Genomic DNA, 21,584 nt, shown 5'->3' on the forward strand with positions numbered 1-21,584 from the left:
ATATTGTCTTATTTTTAAGACATTTTCTGTCAGCCTCTAGAGTAGGCAGAATAATAACCTCCCAAAGATGTCCATGTTTTAATCCCCAGAAACTATGAATAGGTCAGGTTAAATGCAAAAAGTAAGGTTGCAGGTTCAGCTGACTAGAAGATGGGGAGATTATCTTGGACAGTCTGGGTGGGCTCAAAAAAATCACAAGCATTCTTATAATCAGCAGAAGGAGGCAGAAGAGAGAAGAGAGAGAACCAGAGAGATGGTAGTATGAGATGAACTTACCAGTATTGCTGGCTTTGTAGATTCAGGAATGGGCCACGAATAAAAGAATGTTGGTAGGCTCCAATAGCTGGAAAAGGCAAAAAAAAATTTTTTTAATTTTTTTCTAGAGTCTCTCAAAAGAGGAAGAGCCCTGTCAACACCCTGACTTTAGCCTAGCAAGACACAATTTCATACTTTGACTTTCAGAACTGTAAAATAATACATTTGTGTTGTCTTAAGCCACTAAATTTGTGATACTTTGTTACAGTAGCCATAGGAGATTAATATATGATATACCATGTTATAAAAATATTAAAAAAGGGCTTTTATGGAAAATCGATTGAGATTTTCTATTAAGTCATATGAAGAATATATTCTGATGCAGTTTAAATTTTATACAATGTTTTCTGTGTATATGCAACCTAATTATTAAATGGGGCATAGCTAAATGTCAGCTAAACATGAACCACCTTGGCACGACCCCAAAGTCTTCAACTGCATCTCTCATTGTTCCCCTCCTATTCAAGACACATGCCACAGTCAACTACTTTCAGTGTTCTAAAACAGCTAAGCTCTTCCCTAAGTTTTGCCTTTTCCTTGTTGTCCCTACTGCCTTCCATTCACTTGGGTTTTAAAACTCACTTTGGACATCACTCTTGGCAACTTCACTGTCTTTTCCTTTGTGTTTCCTTTGCCTGTTACATATTACTTGCTATAGTTTAGTTGACTTTTAACACCTCAGTTTTCCTTAGATTTTAAACAACTTGAGGGCAGGAACTGTTGGAGAGCAAGGATTTCCTATCACCTTCAAGGTCATTCTAGCTGGACTAAGAATCAGATTAACATGAGACATATTAAGAGGAGAAAATCAAATTTCATTTTCTATGTATAGGGAACCCACACAGATATGGAAATTCCAAAGACAATCAGGCAAAATGAGGCAAACATGCCATTCTGAACTAAGGAGAAAGGGGTAGGCTCTGGAACTTCAAAGGGAAGGAATGCAATCCTCAGGAAGATGAAAAAGAATAAATATTTGGTGACCGAAAATTCACTGGGCCACTCAAACAGTGAGACATAGGGTACTTTGACCAAACAGGTCTTGCTGTGTTTCCCCCTTGTCCACCACACTTAGTTCATATCATACTGTAGTTATCTATGGTGATAGCTCGCTTCCTGGAGCAGGTTCTCTAAATTCTTTTTAGGCAGTTGAAGGGGGGAGCTATAAAACTTTTTCTGAATTTGCCAGGTTTCAATTGCTTTTTTGAACTCAAAATAGTTGTCATGCCAAAGTGGCCCATCTTGGGGCACCCTACCTTGGCTCCTACAAAACAATGCTTCAGTTGTCCTTGGAACCCTGGTCTTCGCAGTGCTAGTCACAGCAGTTACTCAATAAAATACTATGCAATGGATGGAAGAACTGTCTCCCTAGCAAACCTGTCATTTATTTCTATAGCCTATTTTCAAATTACGTTCTGTGTTTGATTCTGTTTTATCCATGCCTCCTTTGCTGACATTTTAGATTTCTCCTTTTCACAGAGCTCCGTGTCAACATTCTATTTTCCTTCTTCCTCTTGTGGCCAATTCCTGAAATGTGTGATCCACACCTGTGCCACAGCTTCCACTCATTTGCTTTTTAATCCCCTGCATATCTAGCTTCTGAAACCACCCCACTACTGCAATTATTCTCTTAATATCACCACCTGCCTCCCCAAATTCAATAACCTTTTCTCAATTTGTGTTTTATTAAATCTCTCAAATTCTTTAGATTCTTGATCTTTAAGCCTCTTTATTATTTTTGTCCTTCTGCTCTTTTCTGCGAGTTTCTTTTTCTCCATAGCTGGCAGTTTTCTTGACTCATAACTGTGATTTATAGTCTAATTTGTTTCTATGTCTCCTGTTCTCCTTAAATACTCACATGGTATGTCCTCTCTAAGCTTCAAGCACCACTTTACATATGGCTCCCTGATTCTTCACTTTCGCTCAGCCCCATATATGCAACAGCTAAAGGGCAATGCAAATTTGTTACCCTGACACTATTGGAAACTCAACCTTTCCTAAACAAATATTATTTTCCTTGAAAACAGTTACCCTTCTGAATATGCCTATTGTTACCAGTATAACCTCTTTAATTTGGGCTCCCTGTATTTGAAAACTTGGAAAGAGCATGAATTTCTCCTTTTACTTTATCCATTAGATTCAATCATTCATACAGTTCTCATATCCATGATAAATTTTATTAATATTCATAATTCTTTTGCCATCTAACAATTATTAGTCACTCATTATTTCCTACCTTTAAAAAAAGAGTTGGGTATGATTGGAGCATAAATCCTGATTCCCTCTCTGCCTGGCTGTGTAGCCGAGGGGAGGTTGCATAACTTCTGTAGGCATTGGTTTTCTCAATTTGTAGAAATAGGACAATAGTTATACCTGATAGTAATAATTCATATAGACTTTTCAGAGTGAATAAATATAAGATGTTTAGCATAATTTACAACAAGTAGAAGTAAAAGCACTCACTAAATAGTAGATATACTGTATTCATCTATTAAAGAGCACATTTTTCCCCCACATTTTAACATCCTGGGAATCAGATTGTGTTTTACAATCAATAGTAGGTCATAGATTATGTGCCAGAGTTTTTCTCCTGATTCTAAAATAATCAACACACAGTTGTGCGTCTTTCAATTGATTGGCATCTAAGATTCGGTGAAATAAGGTAAATTATTTACTTTTTAAAAGATTTTATTTATTTGACAGCGAGCATGAGGGGGGAGCCACAGAGGGAGAGGGAGAAACAGGTTCCCTGCTGAGCAGGGAGCCAGATGCTGGGCTTGGGCTTGATCCCAGGACCTAAAACCATGACCTGAGCCAAAGGCAGATGCCCAACCAACTGAGCCACCCAGCAGCCACAGTAAATTATTTATATTATTATTGTATCAACTGTTTCACTGGTCTTTTTATTCCTTTCAACTTTTGTGTGTGTATGTGTATTTATTTTTTATTATGTTCAGTTAGCCACTGTATAGTACATCATTAGTTTTTGATGTAGTATTCAATGATTCATTAGTTGTGTATAACACCCAGTGCTCATCACAACATGTGCCCTCCTTAATGCCCATCACCCGGTTACCCCATCTCCCCACCCCTCTTCCTTCTGTAACCCTCAGTCTATTTCTTGAAGTCCAGAGTCTCTCATGGTTTGTCTGCCTACTTTTCCTAAATATCACTATCATTTTGCTCCCTGGTTAAAGTTTTACATGGCCCTTTGTTTCTGAATGTTTTCCATTTTGAATGTTCTCTAGCAGTAAAATTCCTATCAAAATTTAGTGTTATATATTTCTCTTCCAAGAGAAGAGATTAATTGATTAATCTGGCCAAATTGGTTTTAAAACAACTGCATCATCCCCCCTACCCTACCCCCGCCAATTTTCATGCAGATAACCATCTGCATACATTTGATCCTGTGACTCTTCTCTATAAGATTCTCTTCTCCTACCAAAATATTATTTATCCTTATGCACCAGATTCAGCTTCAATAAATCATTCTGTTAAAATATTTTTAGTTTGATAAAAGTTTAAAAAGTTACACTAGACTATTCCCAAATAGGCGCTCAGAGCATATTTTAACATTTTTACACACACACACACACACACACACACACAATAGTATTAAACAATTTCAGAATATTTTTTCCTTTTCTGATTCCTTTGATAATGTATATATTTAATCTTATTTTCTTACCTAATGTCATAGCACTCTAAAGCCAGAGGATGGCTCCCTTCATGAATTCATCTGAAATAATTTGCCTTGCTCCTTGAGTCAGAAGAGGGCAGTATCATTGCCTCCCTTTTTCCATTATGATTATTCAGACATTGGACATTTGGGACATTTTCCCAGAGGCTGTTGTGATAGGTGCTTCTCATCTTTGTCCTTTTTGCATTCATTTCCGAGAGCAATATAAGAAAGGGCCGTCAACCCCTGGTACACAGTTAACAAATCCAGATAGAACTCCAGATCTGGCAGTGGGCAGTAAGCTGGCAGTGAGAATGGAGAGGACACCTGTTCCCTTGAGTGATGTTTGTTTCCTAATGAGCAGAGAAGAATGGGCAAGTTTCCTGATTTTCACATTCTCTGAATGTTCATAATAGGATGATACTTAAGCTTTCGGAAAATAAAATTTGAGTACTTTATGCTCAATAAAGCATGTGCGGTAGATTCTAGATGAAATAATGTAAGTTTTGGGGGGCAAACTTAAAATTAAGCTATTTATAGGATTTATTTTAAGAAAACTCTAATTTTGAGCAACCAGTATAGACTATTAAGTGATTTGCCTTAAAATACTGCTGTCTGTTGGAGAACAGGATTTGAAGTTTAGTAGGATACAGACTGGGTGGAATGGTGCACCTTTGAAAAGTAATTTGAACTAGCCTATATTTATGTATGATACTTATTTGTGTAATTGATACTCAGTAGTCAAAATGAGAAGGCATCAGAGTTAGGGATTTAGATTTCTGTTGACCATATCATATACCCTTAAAAGACACACTCAGTAAAAATATTTTAAATATCTGTTATCTTTAATATATGCACATTTCTTTAGTCACTAAGATTTTTCTAGTCTTACTAATGCAAAACTATGTAAATGATTGTTAAATAACTGAATACCTCCACATTGGATTCCTTTCCTTTATAATGCATTTACCCTGTTTTTGATGGGATCTAACTCCTACTCTGACCAAACTGTCAGAATCCAATCACTTCAACTAAATTTCTCTTATTTTTGTTTTCCTGCAATCTAAAAATGTCTTGAAAATAGCTTTATGGATAGTTTGAAATTGTTCTTAAAAAACTCATTTGGATCTATCTAAATTTAAACATCACACGTTACCAAATGAATTTAATGCAACTTACAGTTGCTATAATTTGTCCTTTCTTTAATTCAATAACTCTCAATTTCATGTTTACAATATACATTTCTAGATTAAAGGGTCAAAAATTATTTTAATTAGTTCAAATAGATAAGAGTAATATAACAATTTTATTTTTAAGGGAAATGTATTGACATATTTGCTCTGAGTCTGGATGAGTCTGAAGATGAAACACAGCTTGGGCATTGAAGAAGATGGGGAAGAGACAATTTTGGAGAAACTTCAACAAACAGGATATGCTTTCTGCTGTACTTGAAATGCCAGTTAGTGAGATAGTAACATAAGTAGGACATGTAAAGTCTTTTTGTATCTGTGATTATTCAAGATTAACCAAGATAACCCAAATCAGCTACATATACTCACTGCTATTCAACTGAAGTCTGAAGTGGAGCTAGAGAGGTAGAAAGTGGGGCAAGGGACATTTATCTGAATCTCTTTCTGCATAGGCAGATCTATAAAAGTGGCCATGACTCTTGCGAAGATTTTTCTCTGGGGACTGTACACATGTAATAATATACTCGACAAGCAAAATGATTATATAGCACACATTTAGATAGAAACATTTCTTAGGTACATCTATCTCCTAAATATAAAACAGGATGAGCATCTTTTTCATTTTACCTTCACTCTGGCATCAAACTACCACTGGTTTCTATACAGTAATGGTTATATTTCATAGGCAATTGTCTGTTTTTGGAAAACATGTACATTATAGGTGAGATTACTCACTTTGGTGTTTTAGTTTCTCCTGAAGACTCTTTTTGGCTTGCAGATGGGCACCTACATGCTGTGTCCTCACATGTCTTACTCTGTACCCACAAATCCAAGTGTCTCTTCCTCTTTCATAAGGATACCAGTCATGTTGGATTTAGGGGCTATTCATTTGACCTCATGAAACCTTAATTACTATTTAAAGGCAAAATCTAATTTAATTTCCAAATACAAGTACATTCTGAGGTGTATTTGCAGTTTAGAACTTCAACACATAAATTTTGAGGATATACAGTTTGGTCAATAACATGAAGAAATTTGTGGAACAATTTATAGTTGATTATGCTAACAATATTTTCTTTGTTTTAGCTATGGCATTCTCTACTATAAGTTAAAATAATCATCAGTGTTCTTTGGGACCAGTAATTCTTTCATCAGCAATTTATATTAAATGCACATAAAATTAGATATCTTACCAGCAAGACCTTGAAGGAATGACATATCTAGCAACATCTTCTGGGGAAGAGGATAAAAGAAAATAGAGTGTAGGTACTGAAATGAAATGTGAATGTCCTAGATGGGACATTCCAAGAGAATATATCAACCACTCAGATGTAGAGGTGGGTACTGGGTATTAGAGAAAGGGGAGATTTCTCATATATCAAGTTACTGACACTTAAGGAAGAGACTCCTCAAGGAATACTGATAAAGGAGAAACAAGGTCTGGCCTTGACCATATAGCCTGGAAGAAGTCAGCATTTGCACTCTTAATCCTTTGATCAATTATTCCCTGGATCTTCAACCTGGATCTCTCTATTTGTACTATTTTTAGGCATAGGCCAAAATTCTGCAAAAAAATATTCTAAAATACTGTGGTGCAAGTGTAGAAGTTTAGTTCTCCTTCATAGATGTACACATCAGGACTGCCAGGAGGCTGCCTGTGTTCTTCTGGCTACCCAGATTCTTTCTTCTCTCTTTTTGCTCTGCCATCGTTTAGGGTCAGTAGTAGGTTTGTAAATGTTTAACAACCAGCTTTTCAGGTATAGTACTAACATGATGTTAGTTTACATTTCCTTTGCATTAAAAAACAAAACAAAACAAAACAAAAGTGAAACAATGAAAATATATATCAGATTTTGACTACTTATTCGTCAATGTCTTGAGTGGCTTATTTGCTGAATCAGATCATATTTGGCTACTGGAAGGCATTTCCTCAGGTTTTTTCTTTTTTTTTTTAATGTGTGTACTATTCACAATGTAAAGACTAAAGATGCAATGCACTTTAAAGTTTAGTTAACCTGCGTTAACATTTTATCCATTATTATCTTAACTCTAGACAGTCTACAAAATAATAAATCACGCCTTAATTTAAAACATTTGCTGATTTCTGGGATAGAAATATTTCCAACCTGCTCAATTTCAGGCTACCAATGTAACATTACTGGAGGCAGCATTGGGAAGACAGACAGTAGAACACCATTATATAGTATTTCCACCATATAAAAACAAATATTAAACCATGGGTAATATTCAAAATTACAAGCAATGGATTTTGAGTATTTATTACACTTAAAATATAATTTATGTAATTTTACATTTATAAGATTTTTAAATAATAGTTGCATTTAACAGTCAGCTTATTAAATTCTTTAAAATCTAACAATCAGTTCTTGCAAACCAGGACAAACCAGGTTTGCACACCACTGCCTAGTGGGTACCTTCATTCACTTGGTCAAAACTAGTTCAACAGCAACTCATTTGAATTCTACTTTGTGGGAAAGACAGGAAAAAAAAAAAGAAAAAATAGAAAGAAGTCTTTTATGGAAATCCTACAGAATGTGCACACATCATACTAGTGACAGCTTGGTCCAAGGCTCCTTGAAAGAAAGTAATGTAGTCTCTAGTTCAGTAAGTGGTTATATTATTTATTTTTTAAAGATTCATTTATTTATTTTAGAGAGAGAGAGCATGTGCATGCACCAGCATGAAAGGTAGAGGGAGAAGGAGAGAGAATTTCAAGCAGACTCCATGCTGAGCATAGGGCCTGATGCCAGGCTCAATCTCAGAACCCTGAGATCATGACTGAAGTTGAAGCCAAGAGTCAGACACTTCACTCACTGGGCCATCCAGGTGACCCATATGGTTATATTATTTAAAGAAAAAGAATAGACCAGATCCTGGTGATCAGGTGACTATCTTTGTCACCATCTTCCTCCCTGGTCACTCCCATATCCATGTATTCCTTTCTATATGTGTACAGATTGAAAACTATGGACTCTTTAATTCCTATCTTTTATTATGATCAAAATGAAGGATCTCTGGGTATGGTACATCCTTATTTCTTCTAACTATGGCTCCTCTTGGTCCAATGATCTACAAACTAATAACAAGTAATTTGTACCCCGACGCTCAATGTATGATGGTATCCAAATGCTATTATAATATCAAAGTAAGAACAACATACTTGAAGTAATACATTCAGTTGAAGAAAAGGAACTCCAAGGTTCATGCAGTTGTCACGAGTCAATGACATCTAGCTGTGTAGGCTAACATTTCCTACCATGGCTGGAAGATAAATCCTTGGTTAGGCCCTTGTTTCTAACATTTTGGAGAAACTCCTCTTCAGTCAGCCTCCACATCCTTAGCTTTTCATTCTAGTTGATTCTTCCTTATCTATCACCCTTTTTGGCCATATAGAGGAGGGCACTGGAGGCCTCTTAGAGGCTGCCCAGTTTCAGAAGCTTACTGATTATTAGTGCAGGTTTGTAAGCCAAGGGGTTGATTTAGAGTTGAAAAATCATAATATTTTTAAGTATCTTTAAAAAAATATTATCAAACCCATCACCAGTATCAGAAACCTGGCTGAACTCAGTTTCCTTTTTTCCCCCTCAATTGAAAATAACTACTGTAACAGATGCTTAGTTGAGGTCCCAAACTATGTATTCCTTTTGCATTTTCTCCAAATTATCACCTGAGATCACTTTCTAAAATCCAAGCCTGCTAATGTTGCTCTTTATAACTTATCAATTGCCTGCTATCATCCACTGAGTAAAATGCAAATTCCTTAGCATGATAGGCAAGATTCATCCTGGATTCAATTCTCTTTTTCCAGCCTGATTGATTTGCTTGATTTCCACACTCCAGATAAAGCAACCTGTTGTAATTCTTTGAACATCTACAGCATTTTTTCCACACTCCATGTGTTTTCACATACAAACCTACCTTGCTACCCTCTATCCTGTTGCTGTCTATATATTCATTTTTCAAATCATTCTTCAAAGACTTCTTCCTTGATATATTGCCTTCAAATGGGGTTAACTATTCTCTGCCCTAGGCTACAATAAATGTTGCATAGATTTTCAGTACTGCTCTCATCATATGAACTGGTTTTATTGACTCCAGTGTAAAATCTAGATAACCAGCTTCTATGTTTATTTGTATATCCCTTACACTTAATATAATGTTTGACATGATTTTTGTGTTTAAAACATTATTTATGGTAGTAAGGAATAGTGGTAAGAACTTGTACCTGATAGTAAGATAAGCACAATCCTGTTTTTTTCCCATGATAAGCTTTATGACTTTATATAATCTAACTTCCCAAGCTGTAACTTCCACATCCTCAAAATGGGAACAATGATAGAATTAATCATAGTTAGAATTTACTAATGTAATCTTCATGAAGAACTAAGCATAATGCCTGGCCTACAGTAAGTATCTTCTAAACATTAAGTTGCATTATTTTGATCAAATGAAAAAAAGAATTGGCCTATTTTGATTCAGAATTCTTCCTACACAAGGTCATCTTGTATACCATTTAAGAGGCCTGGTTACTTTGTTTTATTTTTAAATATTTTTAATTTATTTATTAGAGACAGCAAGAGTGTGGGGGTTTGGGGGTGGGAGGAGGGATGGGGAGAAGAGGGAGAGAAAATCCTCAAACAGACTCCCCACTGAGCATGAAGCCTGACACAGCTCCCAGGACCCTGAGATCATGACATGAGCTGAAATCAAGAGTAAGAGGCTCAACCGACTGATCCACTCAGGTGCCCTGAGGTCTGGTTATTTTAAATACCATCTCTGTCTCATTATAGCTGACAAAATTCCCCTAAGTATTTCTACAACCGTCCTATAATACTGTTATATGTTAATATAATTCATATTACAATATGAATATCTAGTAGTTAAAACCAGACATGTTGCCACTTTATTTATTGCTGAATATATAATCTCCAGAGAGAAATAGATTTTACAAACTGCATTAGTAGTAGTGGTGGAAAAATTTATAATTGGTAGGACTTTTATAGTAATATGGGAGCAGGGCTAGTGAGATGGCTGCCATATCAAAAACTTATTTTCTAATCAACTTTCAGTTTTTGTCTTATTTATCTTAATGCATATTCATGAGTCACGGACCTCTCATTGTTCACTCTGAAAACTTTTATTCAGGACTATTAGAAGTATTATGAGGACCCTATAGTGAGTAAGTCATTACTAGGTTTCTTTAAAATATCTCAAGAACTGGATGATGTGACAAAATCAGGAGGAAGGAATTATAAGACATAAAGGCAAAATAATATTTCTCTTGTATAGTAATCTCACAGTGACCCTTTGAACAGAGCTTTATACCTCTGGACCACATTTCCATTTTTAATTTAAATATAATGATGCTAACTTATTTGTGGAACTCTAGTCATAGCTACCAATCTGATTCTTATTGCTGCTTCAGAGCTCACTTTATTCCACTTACTTTAGCATGGTGGCACAAGCTATTTTAATCCACCCACAATTTAACCTAGTAGAGGAGACAAGCAAAACTATCTTGAATTCTAGAAAAAGATCCAAAGCACCTTATTACTGGTTCCCCTCTCAATAGCTCAAAAAAGAGTGGTCACAGAAATTAAAAGTAGGACCTTTCTCAACATCTCTGTGTTATCTGCTATAGTTCTAGCATGCATTAGGTATCAACATAGAAAGATCCCTGAGCTGCACTTGAGGAAGTCTTCTCCCCACCCCCATTTTCATAAGAACATGACTTTGGACTAAGCACAGCAAACAGATGATGTTCCTGATTAAAATATAGAGCCTTTTGAGCCTGGGCTAGCCTGACGTACTATGTTACTCTTCATTTGGGAAACATGGACCTGAGTTGAGATCTGTCCCTGAAATAGCTGGGTGACCATACTGATAAAGAAGAACTATATTAGCAAGAATATGATAATTTTTCTTCCATGAATCTTTAATAAAAGTCTTCACATTTCATCAGTTTGATTCATGGAAGATTCATGAGTTATATATGATATCCACATTTTTCAGCAAGTATTCCATGCCTTATGGTGCCAAAAGGAAAACAAAAATTTTAATAATCTCCAAAACATTTTTAAAAATAAGTTACCTTGTTTTATAATATATAAGAATGTAAAAATAATAACCACAAATCAAATTATTAGATAAAGATAGTATGTACTAACTCCTAATTCAAAACCATCTAAAATATTTCCAAGGAAGAAAACTTTGTTGATGAGTTCAGGCTACCCAAGTTTCTGACAAATCAAATCTGAATATATGTAGTTTGATGTGGTTTTTGGAAGACTGTTGGGTATGAGTGTGTGCATGCCAGTAGTAATGGTAGGCATCTGAATTCTTTTTAACTCTGTGTTTGACAGGAGTAATTGAATTGCAACATCATACAAGGAGAAAATAGGTATCTCATACACTATTTCAGTTGCCCAATGTAAAGGAAGATGTTAATACCTATCTGTTTCACAAAAAGTGTTTAAATTTTATTGCATACCCTTGACCCTATACATTCCTGATTTTGTGAAGTTCTACTTACTGATAAAGGGAAATGTGCCTGGTGTATATGAATCATCATCCACCTAAAAGAGATGCCTGCTTAGGAATGAAAAAGAACAAGAAGAGGAACAAAGAGGGAGAAGAAGTTTCAAAAATACCAAATAGGAGATACCAGAAACTGTGCATGAAGAATATAAGAAGTAAAATAAATGTGGTTACATCTTACGGGGTGGCAGTAAATAAAACTTGAGGATATGGGAATTTATTTTCATGTTCACTTATAAATATCAATGCACATAGTATCCAAAATATATAAAGAACTAATACAACTCAACATTAAAAAACCAAATAATCCCATTAAAAAATGGTCAGAAGGCATGAACAGGCATTTCTCCAAACATGACATGCAGATGGCTAACAGACACATGAAAAGATGCTCAATATCACTCATCATCATGGGAATACAAATCAAAATCACAATTAGATATCACCTCACAACTGTCAGGATGGCTAAAATTAAAAACAAAAAAAACAAGTGTTGGCAAGGATGTGGAGAAAAAGGAACCCTTGTGCACTGTGGTGGGAATGCAAACTGTTATAGCCACTGTGGAAAACAATATGGAATTTCCTCAAAAAATTAAAAATAGAACTATTCTATGATCCAGTAATTGCCCACTGGGTAATTACCTAAAGAATACAAAAACACTAAATTAAAGGGAAACATGGGCCTCTGCGTTTATTGCAGCATTATTTACAATAGGCAAACTAGACAAGCAACCTAAGTGTTCATGGATAGATGAATGGATAAAGAAGATGTGATATATATATATCACAATATTCCATTATGTATATAATGGAATATTACTAGCCATAAAAAGAATGAAACCTTTCCATTTGCAAATACATGGATGGAACTAGAGGGTATTATGCTAAGTGAAATAAGTCAGAGAAAGACAAATGCCATATAATTTCACTCAAATGTGGAATTTAAAAAACAAACAAATTAAAAAAAGAGATAAACCAAAATACAGACTCTTAACTATAGAGAACAGATGGTTACCAAAGGAGAGGTGGGTGGGGGGATGGGTGAAATAGGTGAAGGGGTTTAGGAATACATTTATCTTGATGAGCACTGAGTAATATACGGAATTGTTGAGTTACTGTGTTGTACACCCGAAATGAATTTAACACTGTATGTTAACTACACTGGAATTAAAATTAAAACAAACTTGAAAAAAAAATGTCAACACACATTGTAGCCCATATAGTTACAGAAGCCCAAATTCTGGGTGACTTAAAGCCTTTCTTAAAACAGAGAATTTCCTGAGGTATCAAAATAAAGATATTTTCTCATTATTTTCATAAATAACACTAAATTACATTTAAAATTATAGATAGCACTTATTTTTAATATGTTCTAGACATTCTGCTGAACATTGCAGATATCTGCCCTATTTAATCCTTACTGTGTCATTCTATCAGGTAAGGACTAGGATTATCCCCATTTCAGTCAAGAAAACTCCATTTCAGAAATATTAAACAATTTTTGCAAGGTCAAATAGCTAGTAAGTGACAGATCCAGTTCTGTGTTAACCTCTAACTATTATAAAATGCAGTGTTGATAAACCAGTAGAAAATAAGCAAAGAATATATGTAATAAAGGTTTCTATGATGACTTAACTGGCTCTGGAAAGGAATCCAGGTTTCTAAAGTGAGATTGAAGATAATGGAGGGTGCATAATTTTTTATGCCACACTGTAATTTTGGAACTTACCAAAAGTGATAGCATACTTTCCAATTCTAAAAACAAAAAAAACAAAAACAAAAAAATAACAAACACAAGAAACAGTCTTTCAGAATTTTGAAGCAAGTTGTAATAACTGTAATTCTGCCTGGATTGTATATGAAATTCTTTGGGACATTTACATTCTTGCCCTTTAAATGACAATTAGCTGCCATAAATGCTGGCAGCAAAAGGTAGTATAACATTCAAAAGAAGTACGAGATCTTTGAAAATAGCAAAGGGTAATCACTAGCTGTTTTTAACTATTGACAATTGCTATGTTAAAATGTTTATATAAAGTCAAGAATCTGTAAAAGATTTGGACAGTTGAAAATATGTTCATTTGAAATAAGTTTTCCTCTAAAAAATTTATAGGGATTTGGAAATGTGACATTATCCTATAGTGCTTTCATTTAGAGAAAATTTTAGTATGAACTGGTTACAAGACCAAGTTATACCTTACATGTATAATTACAAAGCAGCGGGGCATCCAATTAAAGACTTCCATTGCTAGGAAGTAATACAAGTTTGCAATGATGAGGTGCTTTCAAGGATAGACTGAAAAGTAAGGCACACACAGAGGTTAATTTAAACAGTGATATTCCTCCAAGGGAATGAAAAAATGAAATTTTTTCAAGGGTGGAGCTGGGAAAAAACAGAACCTGGACAATGACAGAATCTAAGGGATGACTGGGGGGGATCTCTAACATATTTCACAAAGTATTTGTTCTAAATACTCATTCTGCTGGTTCATTTTATGTGTCAACTTGACTGGGTCATGGAGTGCTAACGTATTTCATCAAACATTACAGTGGATGGTTCCATGAGGGTGCTTCTAGATAAGATTTACTTGTAAATTGATAGACTGAGCAAAGCAGATCTCCCTCTAAAATGTGGGTGGACCTGATCTAATCAATTGAAAGACTGAATAGAACAGAAGACTGACCCTCTCTCAAGTAAAAATTCTCCTGCCTAATAGCCTTTGATCTGGGACATCAGTCAGCTCTTCCTTGTTCTATAGCAACCAGCAGATCCTCAGACTTGTAGTAGATTATCAACACCAGACTCCGTAATAGCATGAGCCAATTCCTTATAATTTTAAGGAGAGAGAGAGATCCTATTGGTTCTGTTTTTCTAGAGAATCATGATTAGTACTCACCCTTTATAAAAGACTAATTTCTATGTAAATTTTAAATATGGTCTGTCCCACGTGCAAATAATAGAGCCCTCTCCTAAGCTACTATAAGGAACTGGTAGAAATAAGGTATTACAATAGATTTGTATTGGGATAACACGTCAATTAGCGGGGAAAGTGCCAGAGAAATCTTTGGAAAGTGCTTGAGGTTTAAGAATTAGGAAAGGCATAGGGACACAAGCTTATAGATGTGAAGGATCATTTTGTTTTGGTTTGCAATAGTAAATTTGTATCAGTTATCCATTGCAGCACAACAAACCACCCCAGAATTTAGTGACATAAAACAACTCAAATTATTTATTCTACCCTCATGCAATTTGAGCAGGACTCAGTGAGCTCAGTTTTTGTTTCTCTATTGAGTACATTTGTGGCCTACAGGATCTACTTTCTAAGTAGCTTGCTCACATGCCAGCAAATTAATGCTGATGGACGGCTGAGGGCTTGGTTTTCTCTTATATGGGCCTCTCCACGGGTTGCGTGGGTCTCCTGCTCCCATAGCACAGTGGCTGGATCCCAGGGGCAATCACAAAATACAGGAAATAGAATCCACCAGTTTTTAAGCCCTGGCTCCAGAAACTAGTATAGAATCACTTCAGCCATATACTTCTTGGTCAAGCTGTCAAAGAACCTGAATTTAAGGAGAAAAAAGATAAACTTCTTTCTCAATGCAAGAACATCAAAACATTTTAGAGTCCTGCTTTTAAACTGCTATGGTATGCCATCCGGCCACAAATTATTTACATTCCCTCCACCTGTGAAATATACTCACTCCCCTTTAAGACCCTAAAATGCCATATCCCATTACAAAATCAGTGTTGGCCTCAAAGCCCGGAGTTTCATCAACGAAGGCAGGTGCAGGTGCAGGAAGGCCTCCTTGGCTTTGGCTCCTTAGCAACAGCTCCTTGAGTATGGTTCTGCTAATCTGAAGACCTGGGTACTGAACAAATAAGTTATCTTCCCCATAATACAGCTGGGACAGAACAAGGGGACAGACATAATTGCCTTAGATGGTCCCGTTAACAAGGGAGTAACAGGAGGCACACGATAGTCACTCTAATATCACAATTGTGAGCTCCAACTGGGCCCGTTTTACCTTTTCGGTCTTTAATAATTAGGCATCAGTGTGGCTCTCTAGAAATTATTCTCTGTGGTTCCTGTTTCCACTCTCTGGGCTCGTGGATCTGCCTTTGAATCCTTCTCAATCAGCTTCTAGCCTTTTGGTTAAGGATCCAAAGACCTCCTTCCATTTTATTCTAAGTTGGAGTTATTTTAAATAGAACAACCCTCTTAAAACTTGAGTGGGTTAAAAAAAAAAAAACTTGGGTGGGTTTGCTGCAAATGCAATTAGGGTTCTCTATTAGGCAAAAGCCATCACCACAGTCTTTTTGCAGGCAGTCCTTCTCTAATTTAGGTTCACTGCAGAGCTTCAGTGAGACAACTTTTCGAAGACTTTTAGAAACCCCATTGTTAAATGGAGAGGATTCAAAGACATGTCCTTTTCATTCTTGTAAACCTTTCTGTGTATCTGAATGGGTTCCTGATTTACCACCTCAATTGTTTCTGAGATATTAAAAACAATCTTGTAGTTCCACACAGAATTAGCTTTGGGGCATCAGGCTATTTATTATTTTGAGATTTTTTTTCGTCATATGGAAAGGCCTGGAAAGAGAAAGTATTTTGGCTTTGAACTTAGCAAATTCTGGCTCCTTTATGCCTAACACTACACTCCCTCACCCCACACCCTCACTTCTCTTAATTTTTATCATAACTGGCAAGAACGAGAAGCACCTACGTGGGATTTTTTATATTCTCCTATACCATTGAGTTCATCAGGTTCATTTCCTGTTTTCCATGTCTACTGCAGGAGACAGGTCATTGACATGTTTACCACTGCATAGTAAGAGTCCTCTTTCTTTCAGCTTCCAATGACATTTCCTTCATTTTCTTTTAAACACCAACAACTCCTCCATGGTCTTTGGGCTATTTCACTAACACTCTCCTCAAAGCCTTTCTGGCTTCCATCTGCTACCAAATCCCAAACCAGTAACAGATTGTTTTTTTGTTATGGAATCACCACCCTCCTTCTGGGTAATAAAATCTGTCAGTTATCTATTACTGTGTACCAAACCATCCCGAAACTTGGTGACTTAATACAATAATAATTTGTTATTTTGCTCACAAATCTGCAATTTGGGCAGGGATTAGCAGGAAGTGTGTCAAAGATTAGGGGCCATGTTTTAAAACCTCCAAATGTCCAAATAAAAAATATAAGAAAAAGCTGCTCACTTCAGGGCTATGACATGATACTTGCGAGCAACACAACATAGTGGTTAGTTAGTACATGATTAGAATTTTGAGATGAGAAATGATTCAGACTCAAGATATAAACCTATTTGAAAAACTTATAAACCTTGGACAACTTCAACTTAGCACATCAAAAAGCATTAAAATAATTTATTTATAATGGAAATGAAGGGATATGATTTATGATGGATAGGGAATTAGATTCAAGACAAGAAACACACTGGGAGATAGATTCTAACTTCTTATTTTGGAGTAGCATAAATCACCCTCCAATAATTACTTCCCATTCAAATCATCTAATATCCTTACCACATCACCTTTATTTTCCCTCTGTTTCTCCTTTCTATCAATTTCCTTGAAATCCTGTTTATGCGTTGCGTGGTTGGATGACTTTTGAACTAAGTCATCTTCGTTTATTCTTGATAATATCTATTTTGGTTTTCCCTAGCACTTTAGCCACATTTCTCTCTTTCATTATCAAGCTCCTTTTTTGTTTTGATTTTGTTTATTTTTCAAATGAATCTACACTCACATCTACAGACACACTTAAGTTCCAGAGTTTACTTAATGTGTGCGTGCTACCTAACCTTCCAGATTCTGAAATAAATTTAAAAGTGTTTCATTAGAGGGGCGCCTGGGTGGCTCAGTCGTTAAGTGTCTGCCTTCAGCTCAGGTCATGATCCCAGGGTCCTGGGATCGAGTCCCACATCGGGCTCCCTGCTCCGCGGGAAGACTGCTTCTCCCTCTCCCACTCCCCCTGCTTGTATTCCCTCTCTCGCTGTGTCTCTCTCTGTCAAATAAATTAATAAAATATTAAAAAAAAGTATCTCATTAGAAAAATAAAGTGTTATATGCCTCACAACAACCAAAGCATTTCCTTTAGTGACAGAACATTTATATTCAAGATCTAAGTCATTCCTCTGAAGGTAACCAAAAAAGTCCCAGAGGTGTTAGTTGTACAATCAAATGAAGAGAAATTCTTGTCTTAACTCTAAAAGAAAACCTCCCCATAGTCATTTCATTTCTGGCTTGCCATCAGTGAAGGAAGAGTCGACTTCATGGGTTTAAGCTGACACAAGAAGGAGAAATATTTTGGTATGAATATGCCAGAGGAGAAGCTCAAAACGCATGCTAAGTTTAAAAATACATTTCACTGAAAAGCTTTAAAGGATCAGAGAAAGGAAGAAGAGAATGGAAAAGGCAGGACAAAAAAATGTTTTTATCCTCATCTAAAATAGAGAGAGAGAGAGTGACACTCTATGTAGATTTGATTGTTGCAAAGAGTCAAGTTTTACAAAAATGAGAAATTATATCCTATTTTTTACAATCGCGCATACTTTCCAGAAATAGACAGCATTTTGTGATGAAAAGGGACCCTGCAAACTAAATGTTCTCTAGTCCGTAAAATGATCACATAAGGATTAGATTTCCAATCAGAAGTCTAACTATAATTGCCTATGGCTGCTTAGGCGTTTTATTAAGAATTCCAAACACTGCAGAAGTAATTTTCAAACATTTTTATTTCTGCTAACACTGTGACTCTTAAAATAGATGAAAAAGATAAATTAAATATTTTCAAACTTCATAGGGACTTTAAGTTTAATTTACTGACCACTGAATATTGAGCCAGCTTCCAGAAAAAGTATCTTTTTCAGTGACTCATTCAAAATGGATTACTTGAGAAGCCTTTGATATTTCAGAATTTTTTTTTAATATTTAAATGTTCTAATCCTGACCTGGGCAGACTTTTACCTGGGGCTAGAACAGACACAGTGTTGGCCTATATCAACAATGGTTCTGACCCCGCATGAAAATTATTAGAAATGCCTGTCATATAATATCTTTAAATGATGGCAAAAACAGACTATGTAATACTACATTTAAAAAAATAATTTCATAAATATCTCAGTCTTCCATTTACAAAAGACTTCTCACCACTTCTAGTCTTTTTTCACACATCATGTCCTCATAAATACATTAAAAATTGTTATTGGTATAGAAACCAAAAAAAGGGAGTTTTGATTTTCTTATTAAGAGGGGTCTATGAAAGTTTCATTGCCTATTACTTTGCTAGAAGTTTATTCATGAATTATGTGATTCTTTCATTTGTATTGCATTATTTGTTAATTTTATTTACTTTTAATTACCACCTTGAAAATATATGACCAAATGCAAATTTAACAAAGTTTTGAGCAAATGCATCAATAATAAGAATAACAGTGAAGATATTTCTCTCCTTCCACACATCTGCAAGTCATTACCTAAACCTAGAATTTACAAAATTACATCTCTTTAGCCAAATGGATAATATTTATCTAAAATATTAATTTTCATTATTTATACATTACTTACCATGTATATATATATAATGTCTAGTATTACAGTGATGAACGTCATGAGTGCCCCTTAATAAACCCAGAAATGAGAACACCCAGTCTCAAGTTAATGAAAGGAAGGATGACATGGGATAATTTAGCTTGGTGTTCCCATCCCGACTCTCTATGCTCTAGTGCAAATACTTTTTTGTCCATATCTATGGATTCTGAGATATTTATAGGTGGAATTCATCTTTGTACATGCAGGAAGTAGAAGAGAAACAAACTATCTCAAAATAAGCCAATAATAATGTATTGTCAAGTATAGAAATGAATCAGAAAATCTAGAACTCATTGGTGAATATTTTGGTTCCTGAGTATTTTTCTTTTTTGATCAACTGTCTCCCCTTTGATTTTTTTTTTCCTTTGGATCTTATATTTGGTTTTAATTTTGTCTTATTCCAGACTAGAGTAATTACATGTTCTCTGTCTCTAAAATGCTTAGATATTTCCAGATTCTGTTTCTACTTTGATCATTGACGTATGAAAACTTAGCTTTATCCATGTGTGTTCTTTACAGACTAAGTCTTGTTTTCATGTCCCTGATCCAGATTCCTTCTTCCATGTATGCATCTCCCTTATACCAGCCTGTTGCCTTAAGAGTGAGAAAAAGTTTTGCTCTGGTTTGTGATTAAATACGCTTTTCTCAATTTTGTTTAAAGATCAGTATCTCCTTGTGATAAGTTCAATTCTTAAAGAAAAGGGCTTTTTTTTTCTTATTTCTGAACGAATTTTTTTAAGTTTCTCAAAAGTTACTCATTTTTCTTACCTAAATCAGCTGTTATTAACACTGGCTGCAAAATGGACACTCATGAGAAACTTAAAAAAAAGATACTGAAGTCGTATCCCACTCAAGACTAAATAAAATATTGGGAGGCCTGGGTGGCTCAGTTGGTTAAGTGTCTGCCTTCGACTTGGGTCATGATCCCAGAGTCCTGGGATCGAGTCCTGGGATTGAGTCCCACATCGGGCTCCTTGCTCTGTGGGGAGCCTCTTTCTCCCTCTGCCTGCTCTGCCTGCCACTCCCCCTGCTTGTGCTAGCTCTCTCTCTGACAAATAAATAAATGAAATCTTAAAAAAAAAAGACTAAATAAAATCTCTATTGGCAAACCCTGGGCATTACTATTTCTTATATATCTTAGATGATTCTGATATAAAGCATGTATTGAAAAACATTGTTCTAGATTAAGGTGCCTCAAACTTATTCATATATAAAAATCACCCCTGAATTTGATCAGACTGTAGATTTTAATTCAGTGTGGGGTGGGGCCTGAGAGCCTACATTTCTAATAAGCTTCTAGGTGATTTCAATATTGCTGGTCCATAAACCACATTTTGAGTAGCAAGGGTCTAAATGAAAGTAGTTAAATAGTTATGTGATTATAACTAATATAATAAAAAAAATTTATGGAACAGTATTGCTTAAATAAATGTCAGGTGTGTTCTTTAGGCTGTAAATATTTTAGGAGACTGTTTGCCTGTGGTCATGTGTCAACATCACTACCCTTGGTGTTGTCCTTGGTAAGTACTATGTTTTATATTATCTTGTTTACTAATTATTATTGACTCCCCCCACCCACCAAGTGTCCAGGATTTCAAAACATTTCTAATGTAGAAAATACAATATGTATGATTTGATTATGATTTGGTTAAGCTCTAAATAAGAAGGCATTAGTTTGTGTGAGTGTATGTGTGTGATGGAGCTAAGTAGGACTTTATGCCTTACTTGAACTATCTTCATTTATGTAGCACTTTCATATTTGAGCAGTTGAGATGACATTACTGTTCCATGGCTATAACAGTAAAGAAGAGACTAATGTGCACATTTTGTGATAAGCTTCACTCTTGCTATTGCCCCAAATCCTTCTTCTGATTCTTTCAGGTATAAGAGATCTTCAAGATATCAAAGTATTTAAAACAGCTTGGAAATATCTGTGACTGTATGAGTAGGTGGTGATAAAAATATGAAACCATGTTTAAAAATATGTTTGGAAAAATCAGGAGAAAAACTAAACTAAATCTTACACTTTAAATCTAGAGATACTTTGGTAAAGGAAAAAATAATCACACAAGTTTGTTAATCAAATTAGGACTCATTACCATTGGATTTAAAAAATTTAGACTCCTGACAACCCTCACTCAAATGTATTTCTTTCTTCCATCAGGTATTATTCTCTGCCTTTCTGAGAATACTTCTTGTTAGTGAATTATTTTTCCCATTATTAATTGC

General features: G+C 35.4%; 1 long non-coding RNA gene across 1 annotated transcript in view; it reads right to left on the reverse strand.

Moving 5' to 3' along the window:
- The window catches only part of LOC145720322 (uncharacterized), a 217,015-nt gene that overhangs the window by 160,755 nt on the left and 34,676 nt on the right, over positions 1–21,584 (reverse strand). The window contains exon 2 of the long non-coding RNA XR_014143233.1: positions 277–343. This is a non-coding gene — a long non-coding RNA (uncharacterized LOC145720322). The remainder of the gene's footprint in view (positions 1–276; positions 344–21,584) is intronic.

This window comes from Leptonychotes weddellii, chromosome 2, assembly GCF_054177405.1.
Source record: "Leptonychotes weddellii isolate Sample4059 chromosome 2, ASM5417740v2, whole genome shotgun sequence".
NCBI lineage: Eukaryota > Metazoa > Chordata > Mammalia > Carnivora > Phocidae > Leptonychotes > Leptonychotes weddellii.